Here is a 26204-nt window from a genome sequence, read left to right on the forward strand (position 1 = left end):
ACAGGACAGTGCACACACAGCTTCTTTATTATATCAGGCAGGGCAATAATCAAGGAAGCACCAGAACACTCATCCTAAGAGCAAGAAAGCAAGTGCTCCAAAAGCACATGGTTTTTTAATCTCAAAATATCCACCAGAAGCTCTAGGCAGGACCTCTTGATTCTGAGACTACTTTTCCTCACACATGTGTGTGTGTCTTATAATCTCTACTAGTAATGAACTGAACTTGAACAAGATAAATCTTCTTTGTAGTCATTGATCACACCAGAAATCCTGCAAAAGTCCACACTGCTTCATTTTAGGGCAATTGAGTCTTGCTCTTTCTTTTATATACAGGGCAGGCATATTGGAGGGTACAGTATAATTTGCTTCACATTCAAGAATTTTGAATAAAATCTAGACTTACAATCTTAAAGTATAAATTTATCAGGCACAGCCTTGGTTCAGTGTTCTGAAGGATGGAGGAGAGCTAGGTGGGTCGGAGGGTTAAGTTCTTTTCACATAGGCTGTATGTGATCTCACAGCTTGTGTCCTCTTGATTTGTAATGGAAATTAGACACAGTGAGGGCCATCTTACCTTTTAAGCCATGACATTTTTGAAATTATACATTCTAAGCAGACTGGATAATATTTTAAACAAAACACCATTGAAAATCCAGTTCATCAGAGTCATTGCACACACTCAATTGCTGATTTTTATAGTGCAATATTTTTGGCTCTAAAATCATGATGAAACAACACCAAAAGCAAATGGGCCATATTATGCACAAATTGTTTGTTAAATCTAAATTGCTAAATTGAAGCTTTTTCCAGCTGTGTCAGAACAAAAATATATCCAGCTACAAATATATAGAACTGGGATATTTTGAAGGTGGAAAAATATGCTGGGGTTCTATTATAAAACTGATTGAAAAAAGATATCTTTCCTTTAAATTCTGTTTTTTAAACAGAGGAAATTCATATTTCTGAATAAATCCTTTCCACATTAACATTTCCTAGGACATGGATCCCATTTGGTCTATAAAGTCCTAAAATGAGATTATGAGAGAATAAATCTGCTCATCTCATAAGAAGAGTTAGATGGCTTGACTGTAAAATTAAAACTGGATGCCTATAACACAGAGTAGCTTGGGTTCTATGGGATACACAATGACTCAAAATTTTGAAGTGATTATCTAAGATCCTTAAGGTTCATGGAAAGGCCATTCTTAGCAAATTTATTTTAAAATTATAATTCTATAAAAGCCAAGAGAAATGAAAATTTTTAATTTTGTGTTTCAAATTTAAATGCCTAGAAAGTAAGCAATGTAGCTGAGTGTTTTCAGGCTCCTTGTAAAAGATCCATTATTACATTTCTATAATCAATTTGTAATGTGTAAAAATAGAAAATCCATTGTTATTTTTTATTTTATTTTTTTTTTTTTTAAGAGAAGTTCGAAATCCAGATTTTAAGATTTTTCCCATTTTTAGATAACTGTGTGCACCAAACAACTTTTTTCCTATGGCTACATTTGACTTTTAAGTTAAATTTTGCCATTTATGTTTCAGAAATTGATTCTCCTTTCAGGTCCTAGTGGAGCTAAATCACCCCATGCAGGGGAATATCCCCCTTCCTGGAGGCCCACTCAAACTTCACTTAGCTACATCCCCCATCAGCTTTTTCAAAGTCTAGAGGAATATTTGATTCTTCTAATAATTTTTTCCCCTTCTAAAGTTCATGGAACTCTGACTACACATTTTTAAAGATGGTTTCATGCTAGCTTCTTTGGTAGGAATTATATACCACTATCGGAGAAGGCAATGGCACCCCACTCCAGTACTCTTGCCTGGAAAATCCCATGGGCAGAGGAGCCTGGTGGGCTACAGCCCATGGGGTCGCGTAGAGTCGGACACGACTGAGCCACTTCACTTTTACTTTTCACTTTCACGCATTGGAGAAGGAAATGGCAACCCACTCCAGTGTTCTTGCCTGGAGAATCCCAGGGACGGGGGAGCCTGGTGGGCTGCCGTCTATGGGGTCGCACACAGTCGGACTCGACTGAAGTGACTTAGCAGCAGCAGCACAGGACATCTATTATAGAATCAGTTTGTGCTGACATTAATTTATACTTTTTCACCTTGAAATAAAATTCACTAGGACTCCCTTGGAGGTCCAGAGGTTAAGACTTGGTCTTTTAATGTAAGGGGTATGGGTTTGATCCCTGGTTGGGGAGCTGAGATACCACATGACTCATAGCCAAAAAACCAAAACATAAAACAGAGAAGCAATATTGTAACAAACTCAATTAAGACTAAAAATGGTCCACATCAAAAAAAAAAAAATCTTTAAAAAAGTCACCATTTCAAAGTACATGATTCAGTGGCTTTTATTGCATTTATAATGTTGTACCACTTCTCCACCATCTAGTTTCAGAATATTTTCATCACTCTGAATGAAATTCCTTACCCAGTTAGTGACTCTCCATTTCTCCCCACCTCCAGAACTCAGCAACTATTAAATGGTCACTCCTCGTTTCCCACTAACTCAGCCTCTGGCAACAACTAGTCTGCCTTCTGTCTCTATTTATCTGTCTTTTCTAGATACACCATATACATGGAATCTCATAACATTTGGCCTTTTGTGTCTGCCTTTTTTCAGTTAGCATATTTAGAGGTCCATTCATGTGGTAGCATACATAATTGTTTAATTCCTCTTCATGGTTGAAAATATTCTAACATATGAATATGCTATATTTTGTTTATCCATTCATCAGCTAATGGACATTTGAGTTCTTTTCACCTTTTAGACTCTTGAACAGGGTTGCTATGAACATTTGTGTAAAAGTTTTTGTTTGAATGTGTTTTAAATTCTTTTGAATATACTATGAGGAAGAGAATTGCAGGTTTTACTGTAATAATATGTTTAACTTTTGAAGAATCTCCAGTTCTCCATAGAGGCCATGCCATTTTAAATTCCTACCAGCAGTGGGTGAGAATTTCAATTTATCCGCATGTTAGACAAAACTTGTTATTTTATATTTTTATTTCTGTATTTTTACTATCACCATCTTTGTGTGAATGGAGTGATAGCTCATGGTTTTAATTTACATTTTTCTAATGGCTGATGATATTAAGCACTATTTCAAGTGCCTACTGGACATTTCACATATTTTTTTTAGAGCAATGTCTAGTCATAACATTTTTTCACTTTTTAAAATTGAATTGTTTGTCTTTTTGTTGTTGAGTTTTAAATATGCCTTACATATTATGATAGATCCCTATGGATGCTGGATTATTTTCAGTTGCTTTGCTGCATCAATTGACATAATCATGTGGTTTTTGTCCTTTCTATTAATGTCATATACTCAATGGATTGATTTTCATGTTGAATAAACTTTGCAATCTTGGGATAAATCCCAACTGGTCATGGTGTATAAATCTTTTAATATGCTGCTTGGCTCACTTTAATAGTATCTTGTTGAGTATTTTGCATTTGTATTCATTAGGAGTACCATTCTGTGTTTTTTGTTTCTTGTGATATCTTTGTCTACCTTCTGTATGAGTGTAATATTGGCCTCACAAACAAGTTAGGAAAAGTCCCTTACTCTCGCAAATTCTGTATCAATTTTTCTTTAAATATTGGGTGTAACCAAGCAATGATTCATGCAAAGATGAGCTCAATAAAGGACAGAAATGGCATGGACCTAACAGAAGCAGAAGATATTAAGAAGAGGTGGCAACAATACACAGAACTATACAAAAAAGATCTTCATGACCCAGATAATCATGATGGTGTGATCACTCACCTAGAGCCAAACATCCTGGAATGTGAAGTCAAGTGGGCCTTAGGAAGTATCATTACGAACAAAGCTAGTGGAGGTGACAGAATTCCAATTGAGCTATTTCAAATCCTAAAAGATGATGCTGTGAAAGTGCTGCACTCAATATGCCAGCAAATGTGGAAAACTCAGCAGTGGCCACAGGACTGGAGAAGGTCAGTTTTTATTCCAATCCCAAAGAAAGGCAATGCCAAAGAATGCTCAAACTACCACACAACTGCACTCATCTCCCATGCTAGTAAAGTAATGCTCAAAATTCTCCCAGCCAGGCTTTAGCAATACGTGAATCATGAACTTCAATATGTTCAAGCTGGTTTTAGAAAAGGCAGAGGAACCAGAGATCAAATTGCTAACATCTTCTGGATCATCAAAAAAGCAAGAGATTTTCAGAAAAACATTTATTTCTGCTTTATTGACTATGCCAAAACATTTGATTGTGTGGATCTCAATAAACTGTGGAAAATTCTGAAAGAGATGGGAAAACCAGACCACCTGACCTGCCTCTTGAGAAACCTGTATGCAGGTCAGAAAGCAACAGTTAGAACTGGAACAACAGACTGGTTCGAAATAGGAAAAGGAGTATGTCAAGGCTGTATATTGTCACCCTGCGTATTTAACTTATATGCAGAGTACATCATGAGAAACGCTGGGCTGGAGGAAGCACAAGCTAGAAACAAGATTGCCATGAGAAATATCAATAACCTCAGATATGCAGATGACACCACCCTTATGGCAGAAAGTGAAAAAGAACTAAAGAGCCTCTTGATGAAAGTGAAAGAGGAGAGTGAAAAAGTTACCTTAAAGCTCAATATTCAGAAGACTAAGATCATGGCACCCAGTCCCATCACATCAAGGCAAATAGATGGGGAAACAGTGGAAACAGTGGCTGACTTTATTTTTCTGGGCTCCAAAAATCACTGCAGATGTTGATTGCAGCCATGAAATTAAAAGACGCTTCCTCCTTGGAAGGAAAATTATGACCAACCTAGACAGCATATTAAAAAGCAGAGAGACATTACTTTGTCAACAAAGGTCCATCTAGTCAAGGCTATGGTTTTTCCAGTAGTCATGTATGGATGTGAGAGTTGGACTATAAAGAAAGCTGAGCGCGGAAGAATTAATGCTTTGGAACTGTGGTGTTGGAAAAGACTCCTGAGAGTCCCTTGGACTGAAATGAGATCCCACCAGTCCTTCCTAAAGGAGAATAGTCCTGGGTGTTCTTTGGAAGGACTGTTGAAGCTGAAACTCCAATATTTTGGCCACCTGATGTGAAGAGCTGATTCATTTGAAAAGACCCTGATGCTGGGAAAGATTGAAGGCAGGAGGAGAAGGGGATGACAGAAGATGAGATGGTTAGATGGCATCACTGACTCAATGGACATGAGTCTGAGTGAACTCTGGGAGTTGGTGATGGACAGGGATGTTGATGTGCTGTGGTTCATGGGGTCGCAAAGAGTCAGACATGACTGACCGTTGAACTGAACTGAACCGAACCAATGATTCCCTCTTGTCCTAGACTTTTTTGTGTGTGTGTGAAGAGTTTTTGATTATTGATGCAATCTCTTTGCTTGTTTTTCATCTATTCAGATTTTCTATTTGTTTTTGAGTCTTTTATGGCAGCTTTGTTTTTCTAGAAATATGCTCATTTCATCTAGATTATCTAATTTGCTGATATACAATTGTTCACAATATTCTCTTATAACCAAACTTTTTGTCTGAGGCCAATAACAATATCCCTACTTTTATTTCTAATATTATTTCTAATATCTATTATCAGTACCATCTTAGTATGAGTTAAGTGGTATAACATGGTTTTAATTTACGTTTCTCTAATGGCTAATGGTTTGCCTTGGAAACGAACAGAGATCATTCTGTCATTTTGAGATTGCATCCGAGTATTGCATTTCGGACTCTCTTGTTGGATCACAATAAAAATTGTGGAAAATTCTGAAAGAGATGGGAATAACAGACCACCTGACCTGCCACTTGAGAAACCTATATTCAGGTCAGGAAGCAACAGTTAGAACTGGACATGGAACAACAGACTGGTTTGAAATAGGAAAAGGAGTATGTCAAGGCTGTATATTGTCACCCTGCTTATTTAACTTATATGCAGAGTACATCATGAGAAACGCTGGACTGGAAGAAACACAAACTGGAATCAAGATTACCGGGAGAAATATCAATAACCTCAGATATGCAGATGACACCACCCTTAATGGCAGAAAGTGAAGAGGAATTAAAAAGCCTCTTGATGAAAGTGAAAGAGGAGAGTGAAAAAGTTGGCTTAAAGCTCAACATTCAGAAAAATGAAGATCATGGCATCTGGGCCCATCACTTCATGGGAAATAGATGGGGAAACCGTGGAAACAGTGTCAGACTTTATTTGTTTGGGTTCCAAAATCACTGCAGATGTTGATTGCAGCCATGAAATTAAAAGACGCTACTCCTTGGAAGGAAAATTATGACCAACCTAGACAGCATATTAAAAAGCAGAGATATTACTTTGCCAACAAAGGTCCATCTAGTCAAGGCTATGGTTTTTCCAGTGGTCATGTATGGATGTGAGAGTTGAACTGTGAAGAATGCTGAGCACTGAAGAATTGATGCTTTTGAACTGTGGTGTTGGAGAAGACTCTTGAGAGTCCCTTGAACTGCAAGGGGATCCAACCAGTCCATCCTGAAGGAGATCAGTCCTGGGTGTTCATTGGAAGGAACGATGCTAAAGCTGAAATTCCAATACTTTTGCCACATCATGCGAAGAGTTGACTCATTGGAAAAGACCCTGATGCTGGGAGGGATTGGGGGCAGGAGGAGAAGGGGATGATAGAGGATGAGATGGCTGGATGTCATCACCGACTGGATGCACATGAGTTTGAGTGAACTCCGGGAGTTGGTGATGGACAGGGAGGCCTAGAGTGTTGTGATTCATGGGGTCACAGAGTCGGACATGACTGAGCAACTGAATTGAATTGAACTGAATGGCTAATGAGATATTAAGCACCATTTCAAGTGCTTACTGGACATTTCACATATTTTATTTTAGAGAAATGTGTATTCATAGGATTTTTTTACTTTTTAAAGTGCAAGTTATTTTCCTAGTTTTTACTCAGGATTACAGTTAATATCTTGATTTAGTTTAGTTCTAATTAATACCAACACAATTTCAATATACACAAATTTGCTCCTATGTACTCCATCCTACCATACTGTTATTGTCACAAATTATAGTTTAATACATTGTGTGTTCATCAGATAGATTTAATTATTTTAATGCATTTGTCTTTTAAATCATATAGAATAAAATGAAGATTCACAAACCAAAAATATAGTGATGTTGGGTTATATTTTACCTATATAGTTATCTTTACAAGTGTATTTATTTCTTTAAATAGCTTTGAATTACTTTCTAGTCTCCCTCACCGTCTGAGGACTCCCTCTAGCATTTCCTAGAGAAGAAGGAAATGGCAACCCACTCCAGTATTCTTTCCTGGAGAATCCTGGAACAGAGGAGCCTGGTGGGTTGCCGTCTATGGGGTTGCACAGAGTTGGACACGACTGATGTGACTTATCAGCAGCAGTAGCAGCAGCAGAGGACAGCTTTATTAGTGCTGAGCTCCCTCTGTTTTTGTTTATATGGGAATGTCTTAATTTCTTCTTCACTTTTGAAGGTTTTGTCACATATAGAGTTTTTGGCTAGAAGATTTTTTTCTTTCATTCTATTGCCTTCTGTTCTCTATGGTTTCTAATGAGAATCAGTTTTTAGTATTATTGAGGATCTGTTTTAGAAGACAATTTACTTCTGTGAATTCTTGTCCCACTTTTACACTTTTTTCTTTGTCTTTCAACAATTTGCAATGTATCTTAGCATTGGTCTCTTGAATTTATCCTACTTGAAATTTGTTGAGATTCTTGGATATGTAGATTTATGTTTCATCAAATTTGAAAAGCTTTAGCTATAGTTTCTTCAACTGTTCTTTTGACCACTTTCTTTTCTCACCTTCTGAGACTCCATTTTATGTATGTTGGTATGCTTGATGGTGTCCCCAAGATCCTTTCTTGTTCAGTTTTCTTTCTGTTCCTCCCAGAGGATAATCTTAAATGATCTATCTTCATATTTACAGATTCTTTCTTCTGTCTGTTCAAAATTGCTCTTCTACTTCTCTAGTGAAATTTTGCTTTCAATTATTGTAATTTTAACCTCCAGAATTTTGATTTGGCTGTAAGTAAAACATTTTCTATCTCTTAGTTGATGTTATCCATTTAGAAAGGCATCATTTTTCTGGTTTAATTTAGTTGTTTTCGTGGTGTCTTTTAGCTCTTTTAGCATATTTAGAACAATTATTTAAAGTTATTTGTCAGGTAAATCCAATTTTAGGGCTTCCTTAATAATGGTCACTTTTATTTTTCTTTTGAATGGAAAGAAGCTTTTGGTTTTAATGTATGCCTCATAATTTTTGTTGAAAGGCAGATATTTTGAATATTATAATTTGGTAACTCTCTTTTCAGATTTTTCCTCTCCCTCATAGTTTGTTGTTACAACTTGCTGTGGTAGTTTTCTTTGCTTTTCTGAACTAACTTTAATATGTCTGAATGAAGAATGATATATCTGAATTCTTTATTTTGTTGGTCTCTGATATCTTTATTCCTTTTGATTAGTAGTCAGTTAGAGATTTGACACAGGTTTTCTTAAGCACTTACAGCCAAAATTTTAAAAAAAAGGAGGAGAAGGGAATGAAAAAGAAAAAAAAAAAAGACTTTATTTTTGCAGATTGGCTCTGTGTTAGAGACTCTTTCAGTACTAGCCAGGAAATTAATAACTTTATTTTAGCCTTCGCTTCCTGCTCACACACAGCATGAAGTTCAGCCAGAGGTAAAATCTTAAGTTCTTCTCAGGTGTTTTCTAAGCCTGCATGTAGACTTGAGCATTTGCTTTGGGTCTTCTATGATCCCCAGAATATTTGGGGGCTTCAAAGGCCTTCCTCATCATGTTTCTTCTTCTTAGCCTCTTCATTCCTAAGCTTGTTGTTTGTCCTAACTACTATACTTTGGTCCAAGTGGCCATGGTTAATACATTTGCCTTTAAATGCTTTCAACAAACGAAGGAAACTGCCTCCATTCTGTGGAAACTCTGTGGATAATAAAACACATCAAGCCCTTGAGATGATACTTCAGAGACCCAGCCAAAAGGTTAAAACAATCAGTTCTGTATTTCTCCCTCTGGTTACCAATAACCTGCACCAGTAAAGCAGGTTGACATCTCAAGTCTGCTGCTAACTGGGCTTAGGGGTGGCAATCAGGTATATTTAATGCCAGAGAGCTCTCTTACTAAAATTTAGTCATTTTTCTCTTTATGAAACATTCCCCTGACTGTTGTAAGTTTTTCCTTTGATTCCAAAACTCCAAAAAAGTTAATTCTGAGAGTTTTTGCCAGCTTATTTGTTGCTTTTGCAATGTGACAGAGTTTTGAAATTCCTACTCAGCTTTTTTTTTGTATTTCACTCTAACTTACTTTCCAATGTTGGTTTTAAGTTGTAGAGAGAACGGACATTATTTGTCATCTAGACTTTTATTTTTACTATCTATTTTCACTATAAATCCTAGAATAATATTAAATAATATATACAAAAATATTAAATAATAATTTTGTATATATATGAATAAATTAACATATTAACCAGAATCCATATAAAGAGACTTTTATTACCTACCTAAGTGATTTATTGTGCAGTGTAAAAATTCTGAAGTTAAGACAAGTTTCCTTACAATCTAAAAAATATCCTCATGGAAGCATTAATTTTCCTTTGCTCAATTATTAGTGAAGATAGAGAAACTATGGCTGTTATGTTTTTCATAATAATTTTCTTTGTATACACAGAATAGTTTTAAAATTTAATCATCCCCTGATCTCCTCAGCTGTAAAATAAACAATCTTTCAGTGTTTCCTCTTTGGTTTTATTTTCTGCCTGAATTATCCAGATAAGGATTGGAAAATAAAGATCTATCTCATTTGGCTAAGTTAGCAGGCTTTAATTCACTTGGGAGTTAAGCAATCCTATTGCAATGAACTTTAGTTTAGAATTTTTAAATTAAGTGTGGTAACGTAAAATAGTAATATTACCCTTGAGAATGATATTTGTTCCATAGTACTAGTGATGGCCATAGATGCTTATTTGTTGATGCATCTGGGTTAAGGTTATCCCTAGTCTGAGTGAATTCAGGCAGATCCAAGTACAAACTTAGAATAATACATTCTGAAAAAGCATGCCCATTCATTTGTATCCAAAATCTAGCATACATCTGTAGAAACAGTATTTAAAGTACTGAGAGTGGTATTGTTTAATGTCCTATATTTATTTGTATAGAAATAATATTTCTAGAATGCTTTTATATACCAGGCAATTATTAGATGCTTTCTAATAAATCAGATCAGTCGCTCAGTCGTGTCCAGCTCTTTGCGACCCCATGAATCACAGCATGCCAGGCCTCCCTGTCCATCACCAACTCCCGGAGTTCACTGAGACTCATGTCCATTGTGTCAGTGATGCCATCCAGCCATCTCATCCTCTGTTGTCCCCTTCTCCTCTTGCCCCCAATCCCTCCCAGCATCAGAGTCTATGAAACAATTGCTAATATCTTGAATTGATTATAATATTATTGTCTTAGTCAAGGAAACTAAGGATCTGAACTACCAAGAAACTTGTACAGAGTATGGTGGCTGTGGGGGTATAGCTCTGTAATCACCCTTTAAGAGAGGTCCTGCCTGAACTGATCTTCTCTGATTGGAGGGCCTTTGGAACTTGCGATAGTGTCACTGAAGACATGCTGTCCTCAGGCAGCTTCAGCCACATTATTCAAGCTCAATAGAGAGTACTCATTGCTGCTCCAGGCAAGGTGCCTCCATGGACAATCTTTGCCTTAGAGGTCCCTTTGGGCTTCTGGCATTCTCACACCTATCCCACCATCTCGAGCTCTTTCTTCCAAGTTGTCTTCCCTTTCTCCACAGGTGTCAGACCAACACTGCAGTCTGAGGGCTTTTCCTACCCACCCATCCTCCCTCCTCTGTTATTTTTCATCAGTTCAGTTCAGTCACTGAGTCATGAGTCATGTCCAACTCTAACCCCATGGACTGTACCATGTCAGGCTTCCCTGTCCACGACCAACTCCAAGAGCTTACTCAAACTCGTGTCCATAGAGACTGTGACGCCATCCAAATATCTCACCCTTTGTTGTCTTCTTCTCCTCCTGCCTTTAGTCCTTCCCAGTACCAGGGTCTTGTCCAATGAGTCAGTTCTTTGCATCAGTTGGCCAAAGTATTGGAGCTTCAGCTTCAGCATCAGTCCTTCCAATGAACATTCAGGACTGATTTCCTTTAGGATGGACTGGATGGATATCCTTGCAGTCCAAGGGGCTCTTAAGAGTCTTATCCAACACCACAGTTCAAAAGCATCAAGTCTTCAGCATTCAACTTTCTTTATAGTAAACTCTCACATCCATACATGACTACTGGAAAAACCAAAGCTTTGACTACACAGACCTTTGTTGGCAAAGTAATGTCTCTGCTTTTTAATATGCTGTCTCAGTTCAGTTCAGTTCAGTTCAGTCGCTCAGTCGTGTCTGATTCTTTGTGACCCCATGAATTGCAGCACACCAGGCCTCCCTGTCCATCAGCAACTCCGGGAGTTCACTCAGACTCACGTCCATCAAGTCAGTGATGCCATCCAGCCATCTCCGTCATCCCCTTCTTCTTCTGCCCCCAATCCCTCCCAGCATCAGAGTCTTTTCCAATAAGTCAACTCTTTGCGTGAGGTGGCCAAAGTACTGGAGTGTCAGCTTCAGCATCATTCCTTCCAAAGAAATCCCAGGGCTGATCTCCTTCAGAATGGACTGGTTGGATCTCCTTGCAGTCCAAGGGACTCTTGAGAGTCTTCTCCAACACCACAGTTCAAAAGCATCAATTCTTCAGCGCTCAGCCTTCTTCACAGTCCAACTCTCATATCCATACATGACCACTGGAAAAACCATAGCCTTGACTAGATGGACCTTTGTTGGCAAAGTAATGTTTCTGCTTTTGAATATGCTTTTTAGGTTGGTCATAACTTTCCTTCCAAGGAGTAAGCGTCTTTTAATTTCATGGCTGCAGTCACCATCTGCAGTGATTTTGCAGCCCCCCAAAATAAAGTCTGACACTGTTTCCACTGTTTCCCCATCTATTTCCCATGAAGTGATGGGACCAGATGCCATGATCTTTGTTTTCTGAATGTTGAGTTTCAGGCCAATTTTTTCACTCTCCTCTTTCACTTTCATCAAGGGGCTCTTTAGTTCTTCGTTTTCTGCCATAAGGGTGGTGTCATCTGCATATCTGCGGTTATTGATATTTCTCCTGGCAATCTTAATTCCAGCTTGTGCTTCATCCAGTCAAGCATTTCTCATGATGTACTCTGCATATAAGTTTAATAAGCAGGAAGACAAGTACAACCTTCACATAATCCTTTCCTGATTTGGAACCAGTCTGTTGTTCCATGCTCAGTTCTTTGCTTCTTGATCTGCATACAGAGTTCTCAGGAGGCAGGTCAGGGGGTCTGGTATTCCTAACTCTTGAAGAATTTTCCACAGTTTGTTGTGATCCACACAGTCACAGGTTTTGGCATAGTCAACAAAGTAGAAGGAGATATTTTTCTGGAATGCTCTCACTTTTTTGATAATCCATTGGATGTTGGCAACTGGATCTATGGTTCCTCTGTCTTTTCTTAATCCAGCTTGAACATCTGGAAGTTCATGGTACATGCAGCTGTTGAAGCCTGGCTTGGAGAATTTTGAGCATCACTTTGCTAACGTGTGAGATGAGTGCAATTGTGGTGATAATTTGAGCATTCTTTGGCATTGCCTTTCTTTGGGATTGGAATCAAAACTGACCTTTTCCAGTCCTATGGCCACTGCTGAGTTTTCCAAATTTACTGGCATATTGAGTGCAGCACTTTCACTGCGTCTTTTTTTTTTTAATGTTCCTACTACTTCCTTGCAGAATCTTTTATTGATTACCATATTCAAGATGTTGATGTATGGCAAAACCAATACAATATTGTAAAATAATTAGCCTCCAATTAAAATGCATCATCTTTTATGATTTGAAATAGCTCAACTGGAATTCCATCACCTCCACTGGCTTTATTCATAGTGATGCTTCCTAAGGCCCACTTGACTTCGCATTCCAGGATGTCTGGTTCTAGGTGAGTGATCACACCATTGTGGTTGTCTGGATCATGAAGATCTTTCTGTGTAGTTCTTCTGTGTATTCTTGCCACCTCTTCTTAATATCTTCTGCTATTGTTAGATCCATACCGTTCTGTCCTTTATTGAGCCCATTTTTGCATGAAATGTTCCCTTGGTATCTCTAATTTTCTTGAAGAGTTCTCTAGTCTTTCCCATTTGATTGTTTTTCTCTATTTCTTTACATTGATCTTTGTGGAAGCCTTTCTTATCTCTTCTTGCTATTCTTTGGAACTCTGCATTCAAATGGGTATATCTTTCCTTTTCTCCTTCGCCTTTTGCTTCTCTTTTCACAGCTATTTATAAGGCCTCCTCAGACAGCCATTTTGCCTTTTTGCATTTCTTTTTCTTTGGGTGGTCTTGATCACTCCTCCTGTACAATGCCGTGAACTTCTGTCCACAGTTTTTCAGGCACGCTGTCTATCAGATCTAGTCCCTTGAATCTATTTCTCACTTCCACTGCATAATCATAAGGGATTTGATTTAGGTCATACCTAAATGGTTTAGTGGTTTTCTGTACTTTCTTCAATTTAAGTCTGAATTTGGCAATAAGGGAGTTCATGATCTGAGCCACAGTCAGCTCCCAATCTTGTTTTTGCTGACTGTATAGAGCCTCTCCATCTTTGGCTGCAAAGAATATAATCAATCTGATATCAGTGTTGGACATCTGGTGATGTCCATGCATAGAGTCTTCTCTTGTGTTGTTGAAAGAGGGTGTTTGCTATGATCAGTGCATTCTCTTGGCAATACTCTAGCAATTTTTGCCCTACTTCATTCTGTACTCCAAGGCCAAATTTGCCTGTTACTCCAGGTATTTCTTCACTTCCTACTTTTGCATTCCATTCCCCTACAATGAAAAGGACATCTTTTTTGGGTTTTTGGGTGTTAGTTCTAGAACGTCTTGTATTACTGGTATTAGAAGTATTAGAAGTATTACTGGTTAGGGCAAAGACTTGGATTACTGTGACATAAATGGTTTGCCTTGGAAATGAACAGTTCATTCTGTCATTTTTGAGGTTACATCCAAGTACTGAATTTCAGACTCTTTTGTTCAATGTGGCTACTCCATTTCTTCTAATGGATTCTTACCCACAGTAGTAGATATAATGGTTATCTGAATTAAATTCACTCCATCTGGTCCATTTTAGTTCACTGATTCCTAAAATTTTGATATTCACTCTTGCATTCTCCTCTTTGACCACTTCTATTTTACCTTGATTCATGGACCTAACATTCCAGGTACCTATGCAACATTGCTCTTTACAGCATCAGACTTTGCCTCTATCACCAGTCACATCCACAACTGGGTGTTGTTTTGCTTTTGCTCCATCTTTTCATTCTTTCTGGAGTTATTTCTCCACTGATCTCCAGTAGCATATTGGGCACCTACCAACCTGGGGAGTTCATCTTTCAGTGTCCTTTCTTTTTGCCTTTTCATACTGTTCATGGGGTTCTCAAGGCAAGAATACTGAAGTGGTTTGCCATTCCCTGTTCCAGTGATGATCTATTATACATATTATGTAAAATAAATCTTTTGTACTGCAAATTCTGCTCTTGCATTTTCTTTCCAAAGATCTAAACTGACCAGGGAGGAAGAAAGATGTATTAGAAGAAAGACAAAGTTATTTATTCAGGGTGGTTGCATTCATAAAAGTTGTTACATATACCAACATTTTCATTCTATTTCTCCCTCATAAAAATTCAGTCATTTGCACAACAATATTGTTTTGCAGAGTTGTTATAAATCTCTTGAATGATGTAGTAATCCTTGGCTGTTCAGTTCAGTTCAGTTTAGTCGCTCAGTCGTGTCCGACTCTTTGTGACCCCATGAATCAGAGCATGCCAGGCTACCCTGTCCATCACCAACTCCCGGAGTTCACTCAAACTCATGTCCATCGAGTCAGTTATGCCATTCAGTCATCTAATCCTCTGTTGTCCCCTTCTCCTCCTGCCCCTAATCCCTCCCAGCAACAGGGTCTTTTCCAATGAGTCAACTCTTCGCATGAGGTGGCCGAAGTACTGGAGTTTCAGCTTCAACATCAGTCCTTCCAATGAACACCCAGGACTGATCTCCTTTAGGATGGACTGGTTGGATCTTCTTGCAGTCCAAGGGACTCTCAAGAGTCTTCTCCAGCACCACAGTTCAAAAGCATCAATTCTTTGGCGCTCAGCTTTCTTCACAGTCCAACTCTCACATCCATGCATGACCACTGGAAAAACCATAGCCTTGACTGGATGGACCTTTGTTGGCAAAGTAATATCTCAGCTTTTGAATATGCTATCTGGTTGGTCATAACTTTCCTTCCAAGGAGTAAGCGTCTTTTAATTTCATGGCTGCAGTCACCATCCGCAGTGATTTTGGAGCCCCCCCTCAAAATAAAATCTGACACTGTTTCCACTGTTTCCCCATCTATTTCCCAAGAAGTGATAGGACTAGATGCCATGATCTTAGTTTTCAATGTTGAGCTTTAAGCCAACTTTTTCACTCTCCTCTTTCACTTTCATCAAGAGGCTTTTTAGTTCCTCTTCACTTTCTGCCATAAGGGTGGTGTCATCTGCATATCTGAGGTTATTGATATTTCTCCCAGCAATCTTGATTCCAGCTTGTGCTTCTTCCAGCCCAGCATGTCTCATGATGTACTCTGCATAGAAGTTAAATAATCAGGGTGACAATATACAGCCTTGCCGTACTCCTTTTCCTATTTGGAACCAGTCTGTTGTTCCCTGTTCAGTTCTAACTGTTGCTTCCTGACCTGCATATAGGTTTCTCAAGAGGCAGGTCAGGTGGTTTGGTATGCCCATCTCTTTCAGAATTTTCCACAGTTTATTGTGATCCACACAGTCAAAGGCTTTGGCATAGTTAATAAATCAGAAATAGATGTTTATCTGGATCTCTCTTGCTTTTTCGATGATCCAGTGGATGTTGGCTGTTAGTAGGGTCTCAATAATGATAGCTATTTTAGTCTTAATGTTTCTAGTAAACAACATTAATATTAAGAAATTACACATATTATGAAGTGAAATTACTAAGTATAATAATAATATATTACATTTTAAGTATTGGTTCTGATTTTAAAAATCAAACATGTCACTGCAAAATAGTTTCCTTTTCATGGCTCTTTTCTAGCATTATTCTAATTGATGATAGAGGCTTTTTATTTCTTAACTTCCAGCTATTTTGAAAATAGTACAGTGTATTTATATTGTCACTAAATGTTTGGATTGATGCTATGCATATAATTATATGGCTTACATTCACAGTAATTGATTGTACCTGCCAACAATCAGTAATGTAGCTCTAAATATTTGTAAATGGCACCCATACTCATACTCTACTCAATTATTTCCCAAAAAGATTAGTCAAAGAGGCCACATGATTTAAGATTCAAACACCCAAACTGAAGTAAGAAAGTCTGTTTTTGACTTTGAGTCACCTCATCAACTAACTTCTATTTGGAACAATTGTTCAGTCATACATAACTTTAGTTTCTTTGTTAATAAAATGAAAGTATTAGGGCAATTTATTTCTAAAGTCCCGTCAGTTATATAATCTAAAAACTGATAATGATCAGCTCCTTAGAATTTGCACTTTAAGTCTATAAGCAATACCATAATAATCCTGGATTTTCATTATTATATCATTGATTTTATGAAATGTAATAAGGATAATAAAAAAGAAAAACAGTCAAATGAATGGTAATTTGTTAATGGTTAATGAATTAATTGTGATAATTCATAATCAGTTTTTTACTTCTGGTCTCATATATTCAAAAAGATTACTACAACAGGGATCAAATACTAGAATTAATAGAAGTTTTATAAGTTTCACCAAAAATATTGCTGATTTAAAGAATGCAAATAAAACTTTTCCACATCATCTTTCCTAAAAAAAATAATAATTAGGGAAAACATGCATAAATTTACCCTGCTAAAAATGTTGGAACAATTAGAGATATAATACTCTGGATGATGTTTCCTATCTTGTCCCTCAGACAGAAGCTATGCTAGAATTTTTAGATTATGAAGTCACATCATTCTAAAAATGTGTTTATGTTTCATGAAAATGTCATCTGAAGCAATATAGGTTCAAGCTTTTATCCAAACAGAAGAGATCACATATAACTTCTGAATCAATCTCATGCTTGACATTAAAAGCCCAGAGTTACCATGAATAGATAAGAGTAGATCATTGGTAATTAAGGCTGGAAATATCACCCATCTACAATTGAATCCTCACTTCAAATGACCTGAACTCAATAAAAAAAGCCCGAGGGGGGCATATAAAAACAGTCCACTGTACAGTGCCCCTGGTTCACGGTAGACACTAAATGACTAACCATTGTATTGAACCGAATTGAATCACACCATTTAAAATCATCTTTAGGAGACTGTTTTTATATGTACCCCACTCTAGTTTTTCTAAAGCATGACATTGATCCAGAAGCCATATGTGAGGTATATGCAAGTCCAAAGATGAATAAGACATGGCCCTCTCATCAAAGTAAAGTGATTTATTAGACGATATGAGGTTTAGTACAGGAATACTAGATGGTGATTAATATAAGTAGCTATTTCTTACTGCTGAAGAAAGAAATGGCAACCCGCTCCAGAATTCTTGCCTTGGAAATCCCATGGACTGAGGAGCCTGTTGTGCTACAGTCCATGGGGTTGCAGGAGTAGGACACGATTTAGCAACTAAACCACCACCACCATTTCTTACTGCATAAATGGAACAAATGAAGGTGTTCTATTTGAGCAAAAATGCCAAAGGCCCCGAGACAAAGGTAGGAAGACAGTTGTTGCTGTTTAGTCACTACATCATATCCAAGGCTTTGCAACCTATGGACAGGGTCCTCTGTCCATGGAATTTTCTAGGCAAGAATACTGGAGTGGGTTGCCATTTTCTTTTCCAAGGGAACTACCTGACCCAAGGATCAAACTTGGGTCTCCTGTGTCTTCTGCACTGGCAGGCAGATTCTTTACCATTATGTCACCTGGGAAATGGTAGGAAGACAGACATAAAAAAGTATCAATAACAACATGTCAAACAAAAGCAACTATACCTGCTCATCTAAGGGTTTGTTCTGTGTGGCAATGATGGTTTTGCATCTTGGTTGGTATGTAAATATTTCACAACACTAAAAGCTGAACTGTCTTAGGACAAAAGGAGCAATAATATAAAAGATGATGTCTCCTCTTTGATTTCTCTCTCTTTTTCACACACACACACACACACAATTCCTAATTGGCAATTGATGCTTGATGACTAATTGTGGTGGTAAAAATCAATTCAGAGATATTTGGAGAATGACGATGCTGCTTAAAGAAAATGCTACACTTGCCAATGCTTTAAGAATGGGTGACATCACCCTTATGGCAGAAGGCGAAGAGCAGCTAAAGAGCCTCTTGATGAAAGTGAAAGAGGGGAGTGAAAAAGCTGGCTTAAAACTCAACATTCAAAAAACTAAGATCATGGCATCCAGTCCTGTCACTTCATGGCAAATAGATGGGGAAACAATGGAAACTTTATTTTCTTGGGCCCCAAAATCATTGCAGATGGTGATTCCAGCCATGAAATTAAAAGACTCCTTGGTAGAAAAGCTTGACCAACCTAGAGAGCATACTAAAAAGAAGAGATACTACTTTGCTGACAAAGGTCTGTCTAGTCAAAGCCATGGTTTTTCCCTGTAGTCATGTACAGATGTGAGAGTTGGACTATAAAGAAAGCTGAACACCAAAGAATTGATGCTTTTGAACTGTGGTATTAGAGAAGACTCTTGAGAGTCCCTTGGACAGCAAGGAGATCAAACCAGTCAATCCTAAAGGAAATCAGTTCTGAATATTCATTGGAAGGACTGATCCTAAAGCAGAAACTCCACTACTTTGGCCACCTGATGTGAAGAACTAACTCATTGGCAAAGACCCTGATACTGGGAAAGACTGAAGGTGGGAGGAGAAAGGGAAGACAGAGGATGGGATGGCTGGATGGTATCACCAATTCGATGGACATGAGTTTGAGTAAGCTCTGGGAGTTGGTGATGGACAGGGAAGTCTGGGGTGGTGCAGTCCATGGGGTCACAAAGAATTGAACATGACTGAGTGACTGAATTGAACTGAACTGAACTAAACTGAAGGTAACAGGGAAGCCTCTGCTCTGGCATAAAATGAGAGTAGAGAATAGCCAGCAATATTTGATGTTCAAATTGTAAATCTGACTTACATATCATGGGATATTTTGAATAATAAGGTAATAAACCTCTCCATCATCCTTCATAAATCTTACGGTTTTAAAGACTATTAATAGAATGACAGAAATATGATTCTGTTAAATGCCATTTAAATATAACTCTCCTTAAGCATGCTTTAGAAACAATGTAGTATTGTTCAAGTGTAAAAAGTCTTCATGTATGCTACAGGTGCCAAGACTCAATGCACCATATTCTCATGCCTGTGAATTAAAGCCCCTGGCCCTTCCAAGGACTGATTTTGATTATTGGGAATACGACAATTGACTTTGTAATATTAGGAGTCACAAAGAGTCATGGAATGCTTTCTACATGCCAAGCTCTGGCTTAGATACTTTGCTTTACCTCATTTAATTCTTACAGTAACACAATGAAGTTGGTACTGTTGTTATTATCATTTTATTAATACTGTCAAACCATTCTTCAGTTCAGTTCAGTCACTCAGTCATGTCCAACTCTTTGTGACCCCATGAATCAGAGCACGCCAGGCCACCCTGTCCATCACCAACTCCCGGAGTTCACTCAAACTTGTGTCCATCGAGTCGGTGATGCCATTCAGCCATCTCATCCTCTGTCATCCCCTTCTCCTCCTTCCCCCAATCCCTCCAGCATCAGGGTCTTTTCCAATGAGTCAATTCTTTGCATGAGGTGGCCAAAGTATTGGATTTTCAGCTTCAGCATCAGTCCTTCCAATGAACACCCAGGACTGATCTCCTTTAGGATGGACTGGTTGGATCTCCTTGCAGTCCAAGGGACTCTCAAGAGTCTTCTCCAGCACCACAGTTCAAAAGCATCAATTCTTTGGCGCTCAGCTTTCTTTACAGTCCAACTTTCACATCCATATATGACCACTGGAAAAACCATAGCCTTGACTAGATGGACCTTTGTTGTCAAAGTAATATCTTTGCTTTTCAATATGCTATCTAGGTTGGTCATAACTTTCCTTCCAAGGAGTAAGCGTCTTTTAATTTCATGGGTGCAGTCACCATCTGCAGTGATTAGGTCTTTCTAATTTTGTAGCATGCATTTCTGGTTTTATAATTCTCTCTCTCTCTCTCTCTTTTTTAAAATTTTCTCGGTTCTGCCATGTGGCATGTGGGCCGTGCACAGCCTATGGGATCTTAGTTCCTTGACCAGAGATCAAACCTGCACCCCTAGCACTGGTAGCACAGTCTTAACCACTGGACTGCTAGGGGAGTCCCTTCTCTAGTTTATCATTTTCAGTTGTAATAAAGTTTGGGTGATAAAGTCATGTATAAAATAAATTTCCACAAAATTGTTTTACCTATTTGAAAATACTACTTATTACTCTAAGGTTCACACACATATCTGTTTTATTGCCTTACTCTGGAACTATGTTATGGGGTGAATGTGTTTTCCAAGCAGAACTGACCTCTGTTCTACACCAATCATCCCCTGCAACCTAAGGCAGTTTGCTGCCAGTAAGTCTACGTGCTTTCACATTTCTTAATGTCTATTTTAAAATATCGTCTGTTGATGTTACTCTAAATACTCCCTGCTTTAAATGTAGCACAATTACACATGAGTTCCTTGACAAAAGCACCATTTAAATACAGTTTCTTGTTTCTCTAGTCCTTTGTAGACAGCCTTTCCAAAGGTAAAGTTTATAAGGACAGATCAACCCCAAATAAAGTTATTTGAAAGGCAAATGATAATGATGCTGTTAAATGCTGCTGCTGCTGCTAGGTCGCTTCAGTCATGTCCCACTCTGTGTGACCTTATAGATGGCAGTCCACCAGGCTCCTCTGTCCACAGAATTCCCCAGGCAAGAATACTGGAGTGGGTTGCCATTTCCTTCTCCATGTTAAATGCTAAATGTCTCCAAAGTATTTTGTGTTTCAGTACTTAATTCCACCTGTGAAGACTGGAAATCAGTTATTCAGTGCAGAAGATCTCAGTCTATATTAGAATATGGATGAAGATAAAAAGAAATTCTAAATATGTTTTCCACATAGATCTTAGTACCATTACAATATGCTGGATGCTTTCCAATCTGGCCATTAGACTGTGAGTCTTTTTATGTGTCTATGTACAGGTCTCTATGGGTACCTAAAAACTATGTTCTTGCTAGAAAGCCTTGCCTGCTGTTTTCCCACAACTTTGTAGCATTCATGATCTTGAACAAATCAGTTAAGATGTCTGTATCCCTGTTTCTTTGTCTATGAAGTAAGAGGCTGGGTCAGATGACCCATGAGACCCATGCCAGAACTAAAGCATATTGATCCTGTACCCAAGAATGATGATTTACTGGAACTACTGTGCAGTGTACACCAACTGCTATTAAATAGAAAATACTCATTTATTCTTTCTATATTTTCTATAAAAATGCTTTCATGGATACTAGAAAAATTATTGCAAGCACTACTGATAGGAAATACTAAAATCATGCTTGCCCTGGAATTCTTATATATTTTCTTTATACTTTGTAATTTTTAGCAAAGTTTTTAGTGAGAGAACAGGTTTGTGGTTGACTGGCTGGGTTCATGAGATATGATTCCTGAGAATGAGAAGCCAATATATTGAAGATGCAGAAAAGAGAAGTAGAAAGAGTTTTGGATGGTAATGGTAAACAGGACAAGCAACTGGACATTCTGTCATGTCAGGAAATACATATCTCTATTTGTGTACTCACAGTTGCTTACATTTTCTATTACTTGAAACGGAATCCACTTCTAAGTAATCAAAGTTTAGAATTACCTCCACTTTAGGATCAGATGATGTTAAGAACTATGAAATCTAATTGCTAATCAACACTGAGCTTTCATGTTATTTCAACCTTTTCATATTTTCTTGTGATCAATGAGATGTTCGTACTATGTGCTTGAGTTTCATGTGCTTGTTTTTATTATTTTTCTTTTTCACTTAGTGCTGATAACTATAACGGATAAAACTCTGCATTTAGAATTTAATGGCTTGTTGTTCAGTCGCTCAGTTGTGTCCGACTCTGTGTGATCCCATGGACGGTAGCATGCCAGGCTTCCCTGTCCTTCACCATCTCCTGGAGCTTGCTCAAACTCACATCTATTGAGTCAGTGATGCCATCCAACCATCTTGTCCTCTGTTGTCCCCTTCTCCTCCTGCCTTTAATCTTTCCCAGCGTCAGGCTGTTTTCCAACGAGTTGGCTCTTTGTATCACCTTTCCTGAGTGGTAGGGGTGTCAATCCATTATTTTTTGTTGGGAAGCCTTCCTTGATGCCACTTGGTATTTTTTAAATTATTATTAAACTTTTTATTTTGTATTGGAGTATAGCCTATTGACAGTGTGATAATTTCAGGTGGACAGCAAATGAACCCAGCCACACATATACATGTATCCATTCTCCCCCAAACACTCCTCCTATTCAGGCTGCCACATTAACATTGGGCAGAGTTCCCTGTGCTTTACAGTAGGCTATCCATTTTAAATATAGCAGTGTGTGTCATATTTATTTCCAATTCCCTCTGGATCTTTCTTTCACTGTGCTCTAAATAAGACAAGTGGTCAGTAATTTCAAGTTAGTATTTGATGTGAGTATTTCCAAGAGTGAAACATTTCAAGAATACCATGCTCCTGGATTATCAAATCAAAAGTGTGAAAAATACTTCAAACAAAACACAAGCATCACTTACTGACAACTTCCAAGTCCCTTGTTGAGAACTAGAGGATAACAATAAGTCTATTTTTATATCAGGATAATAATATTTGATCTGATTCCCATCTAGTCTTTTGAGAATACTATATTAGTCATCTGGGATATTTTCGAGAAGCCAGGTGCATTGCTTGGCATAAATACAAAACAAAACTAATGACTGAGTAACTTTGTCAAAATGTTAGAAAGGCTTACACTCCCTTCAGTTATCATCACGTTTTCACAGATAGATTTATAATACCTTTAGAAATGATATCTTAAAGTTTACACAGACTTTTAAAACCAACTCAAGACTGTAAGGGGCCCTTGGAGACAGTTTCTAGTCTAACCTTCTCCAATCTTTTGAACACTTCTATTACACAACTTTGTCCAATGTATACCATCAGTTGGTTGACTATAGATCTGGTGTTAGGAAACTCCCTATTCATCAAGTCAATTCATTGTTTTCTTGCACAAGTTGAACTGATGGAAAGTTCTCATAGTTGAGCTGATATCTGTCTCATGTAATTATTCCTGTTGGTAGTGCCATTCTGTACAAACCATGTTTCAATAGTTTAAAAAATATTTTGAGTCTGTCAAATATTTTATTGAAACAAAATGTGTTGTACAAATATTGCATTTCGACAATTTAAGAGTCTAATCACTTTTTCAGAAACTGTAAATATGGTTACTCTGCCATTACTTGAGTTGAAAGAACACATGCTGTCTTCCAGTAATTGTCATTCATTTCTTCTGTACTTATAAGTCGTCTTTTTACCTTTTTTTTATTAAGTCTTACTTGAGATCAATGTCAAACAAGTACATGCCACGTTTACAGAACATGTTGGAACATATAAAATAGTTATCAAGTTCATAAGATGCATAAAAACTGGTAGGCTATAAAAAAATGGCAAGATGAGATTTTCCATTATTTACAAAGCATATGGCTTCATGAATAGCTTAGAGTAAGGATTTATCAACTTTGTCAAATATAAAAGGAAGGCTATTTCTTTAGCTAGTTGAACAATATTTAAGAATTAGTAAAAATAAAATGTACTTAACATTTAAATTTGTATATAGTAGACTCAGGTGGTGCAGTGGTAAAGAATCCTTCTGCAACGCAGGAGGTGCAAGAGACATGAGTTCAGTCCCTGGGTCAGGAAGATTCCCTGGAGGAGGAAATGACAAACTATTTCAGTGTTCTTGACTGGAAAATTACATTAACAGAGGAGCCTGTCATGCTACAGTCCATGGGTGGGTATTGGACATTACTGAGCAGCATGAGCATCCAACTATGTATCATCATCAGTTCAGTTCAGTTCAGTCGCTTAGTCGTGACCGACTCTTTGCGACTCCATGAATCGGAGCACGCCAGGCCTCCCTGTCCATCACCAACTCCCGGAGTTCACTCAGACTCACGTCCATAGAGTCAGTGATGCCATCCAGCCATCTCATCCTCTGTCGTCCCCTTTTCCTCCTGCCCCCAATCCCTTCCAGCATCAGAGTCTTTTCCAATGAGTCAACTCTTTGCATGAGGTGGCCAAAGTACTGGAGTTTCAGCTTTAGCATCATTCCTTCCAAAGAAATCCCAGGGCTGATCTCCTTCAGAATGGACTGGTTGGATCTCCTTGCAGTCCAAGGGACTCTCAAGAGTCTTCTCCAACACCACAGTTCAAAAGCATCAATTCTTCAGCGCTCAGCCTTCTTCACAGTCCAACTCTCACACCCATACATGACCACAGGAAAAGCCATAGCCTTGACTAGAGGGGCCTTTGTTGGCAAAGTAATGTCTCTGCTTTTCAATATGCTATCTACGTTGGTCATAACTTTGCTTCCAAGGAGCAAGCATCTTTTAATTTCATGGCTGCAGTCACCATCTGCAGCGATTTTGGAACCCCAAAAAATAAACTCTGACACTGTTTCCACTGTTTCCCCATCTATTTCCTATGAAGTGATGGGACCGGATGCCATGATCTTCATTTTATGAATGTTGAGCTTTAAGCCAACTTTTTCACTCTCTACTTTCACTTTCATCAGGAGGCTTTTTAGTTCTTCTTCACTTTATGCCATAAGGGTGGTGTCATCAGCATATCTGAGGTTATTGATATTTCTCCTGGCAATCTTGATTCCAGCTTGTGCTTCTTCCAGTCCAGCGTTTCTTATGATGTACTCTACATATAAGTTAAATAAGCAGGGTGATAATATACAGCCTTGATGTACTTCTTTTCCTATTTGGAACCAGTCTGTTGTTCCATGTCCAGTTCTAACAGTTGCTTCCTGACCTATATAGGTTTCTCAAGATGCGGGTCAGGTATTCTGGTATTCCCATCTTGCCGGGAGCCGGCATATTGCATATTGAGTGCATATTGCATATTGAGTGCAGCACTTTTCAGGATCTGGAATAGCTCAACTGGAATTCTATCACTGCCGGTAGCCAGCGTGAGGAACTCCGCCCATGACAAAGGTCATGAGGAAGGAGGCTCGGCACACGCAAAGGCGAGATCGAGCCTCAGGAGTCCCCCTGGAAATTCTCGAGCATTTACACCCAAAACCAGAGTCTGCCTACTTTCTGCTTTGTGCTTTCACCTACACCTCTGACTTTAAGGGGTGTCCCCCACTACCTCTCTGAAAAAAGTTAGCTTACAGCTCCAGTTAATAATTCCTGGGTGTGACAGTGTTTAACCTACAAACTCCTTTGGAAATCCTCTAGCCTGCCTGAATAGGTTTTTCCGGCCACATGTGATTGTTCAGAGCCTCCCAACTGTGAGAGGCAGGAGATGTTCTAAACTGTCTAAACACAGATTCTTTTGAGTAGTTAAAAGATTGATTAGAAATTGTATTGGTGAAGGGATTTTCACTTGTTGGGCCAATGTTTGCTGCTAAGTTTCTATATCCCTTACCTGCTGTGTCCCTGGCAGTGTGTTGATTAATATAATTGGTGTAAGTAGTAGCTTTAATGTTTGTAACCTGGGACCTTTGAGTTAATTCTTTTTCTTGTTATAGCCCACCACACCTTTGCGCTGTAGGAATGCAACTTTATCTAATGCTTTTGGAGGGTGGGCTCCTGACCAATCATCTTTAGAGAAAAATAAGTTTTCTGAAGAAAGGGTCTTAAAATATTAACAGGCCTCCGGGCCAGAAGATGATGTAAATCACCTAAGCTTTTGCATATGATAAGTTTGCAGGAAGAAAGCCTGGCTTGCTGCAAGACTCTACCCCCTCCCCCATTATCCTCTATGCAT

Source organism: Bos taurus, chromosome 9, assembly GCF_002263795.3.
Source record: "Bos taurus isolate L1 Dominette 01449 registration number 42190680 breed Hereford chromosome 9, ARS-UCD2.0, whole genome shotgun sequence".
Classification (NCBI taxonomy): domain Eukaryota; kingdom Metazoa; phylum Chordata; class Mammalia; order Artiodactyla; family Bovidae; genus Bos; species Bos taurus.